The 1,918-nt window shown below is 51.5% G+C and overlaps 4 non-coding genes and 1 pseudogene across 4 annotated transcripts; all 5 read right to left on the reverse strand.

Moving 5' to 3' along the window:
• Positions 1-92: 92 nt before the first annotated feature.
• On the reverse strand, positions 93-211 carry LOC111472127. The gene has a single exon (XR_002715346.1). It is a non-coding gene; the product is annotated as a 5S ribosomal RNA (ribosomal RNA).
• A 133-nt stretch (positions 212-344) lies between these two features.
• On the reverse strand, positions 345-463 carry LOC111472122. Its single transcript, XR_002715342.1, has one exon. It is a non-coding gene; the product is annotated as a 5S ribosomal RNA (ribosomal RNA).
• A 442-nt stretch (positions 464-905) lies between these two features.
• LOC111472146 lies at positions 906-1,014 on the reverse strand (annotated as a pseudogene).
• A 443-nt stretch (positions 1,015-1,457) lies between these two features.
• On the reverse strand, positions 1,458-1,576 carry LOC111472133. The gene has a single exon (XR_002715352.1). It is a non-coding gene; the product is annotated as a 5S ribosomal RNA (ribosomal RNA).
• Positions 1,577-1,709: 133 nt separating this feature from the next.
• Positions 1,710-1,828, reverse strand: LOC111472149. The gene has a single exon (XR_002715358.1). It is a non-coding gene; the product is annotated as a 5S ribosomal RNA (ribosomal RNA).
• Between the last annotated feature and the right edge of the window lie 90 nt (positions 1,829-1,918).

Raw genomic sequence — 1,918 nt, forward strand, 5'->3', positions numbered from 1 at the left:
GGTATGATCGCACCCGACAGGCCAGGCGCACAAAATCGGATTTAACGCATGTGGGGCGGCATGATCGAAACGCGATGGACGTGAGCGGGGGAGGGGTGCAACACGAGGACTTCCCAAGTGGTCACCCAACTTAGTACTACTCTCGCCCAAGCACGCTTGACTGCAGAGTTTTGATGGGATTCGGTGCACTAGTGCTGGTATGATCGCACCCGGCATGCCATGCGCACAAAATCAGATTTAACGCATGCGGGGCGGCATGATCGAAACGCGATGGGCGTGAGCGGGGGAGGTTCTCATTTGTGGTGAAAGAAATAAAAGAACCGGGAGACATTGAAATAAAAAAAGGGGTGCAACACGAGGACTTCCCAAGTGGTCACCAAACTTAGTACTACTCTCGCCCAAGCACGCTTAACTGCGGAGTTCTGATGGGATCCGGTGCATTAGAGATGGTATGATCGCACCCGACATGCTATGCGCACAAAATCGGATTTATCGCATGCGGGGCGGCATGNTCGAAACGCGATGGGCGTGAGCGGGGGAGGTTCTCATTCGTAGTGAAAGGAAGAAAAGAACCCATGATCGAAACGCGATGGGCGTGAGCGGGGGAGGTTCTCATTCGTAGTGAAAGGAAGAAAAGAACCCGGAGACATTGAAATAAAAAAAGGGGTGCAACATGAGGACTTCCCAAGTGGTCACCCAACTTAGTACTACTCTCGCCCAAGCACGGAGTTCTGATTGGATCCGGTGCATTAGTGCTAGTATGATCGCACCCGACATGCCATGCGCACAAAATCGGATTTAACGCATGCAGGGCGGCATTATCGAAACGCGATGGGCGTGAGCGGGGGAGGTTCTCATTTGTAGTGAAAGGAAGAAAAGAACCGGGAGACATTGAAATAAAAAAAGGGGTGCAACACGAGGACTTCCCAAGTGGTCACCCAACTTAGTACTACTCTCGCCGAAGCACGGAGTTCTGATGGGATCTGGTGCATTAGTGCTGGTATGATCGCACCCGACATGCCATGCGCACAAAATCGGATTTAACGCATGCGGGCCGGCATGATCGAAACGCGATGGGCGTGAGCGGGGGAGGTTCTCATTCGTAGTGAAAGGAAGAAAAGAACCGGGAGACATTGAAATAAAAAAAGGGGTGCAACACGAGGACTTCCCAATTGGTCACCCGAAAAGAACCGGGAGACATTGAAATAAAAAAAGGGGTGCAACACGAGGACTTCCCAATTGGTCACCCAACTTAGTACTACTCTCGCAGAAGCANGAAGTTCTGATGGGATCCGGTGCATTAATGCTGGTATGATCGCACCCGACATGCCATGCGCACAAAATCGGATTTAACGCATGCGGGGCGGCATAGTCGAAACGCGATGGGCGTGAGCGGGGGAGGTTCTCATTCGTAGTGAAAGGAAGAAAAGTACTAGGAGACATTGAAATAAAAAAAGGGGTAACAACACGAGAACTTCCCAAGTGGTCACCCAACTTAGTACTACTCTCTCCCAAGCACGCTTGACTGCGGAGTTCTGATGGGATTCGGTGCATTAGTGCTGGTATGATCGCACCCAACATGCCATGCGCACAAAATCGGATTTAATGCATGTGGAGCGGCATGATCGAAACGCGATGAGCGTGAGCGGGTGAGGTTCTCATTCGTAGTGAAAGGGAGAAAAGAACTGGGAGACATTGAAATAAAAAAAGGGGTGCAACACGAGGGCTTCCCAAGTGGTCACCCAACTTAGTACTACTCTCGCCCAAGCACACTTGTCTGCGGATTTCTGATGGGATCCGGTGCAGTAGTGCTGGTATGATCGCACCCGACATGCCATGCACACAAAATCGGATTTAACGCATGCGGGGCGGCATGATCGAAACGCGATGGGCGTGAGCGGGGGAGGTTCTCATTTGT

The sequence above is a fragment of the Cucurbita maxima genome, unplaced genomic scaffold (genome assembly GCF_002738345.1).
Source record: "Cucurbita maxima cultivar Rimu unplaced genomic scaffold, Cmax_1.0 Cma_Scf00065, whole genome shotgun sequence".
Taxonomy (NCBI): domain Eukaryota; kingdom Viridiplantae; phylum Streptophyta; class Magnoliopsida; order Cucurbitales; family Cucurbitaceae; genus Cucurbita; species Cucurbita maxima.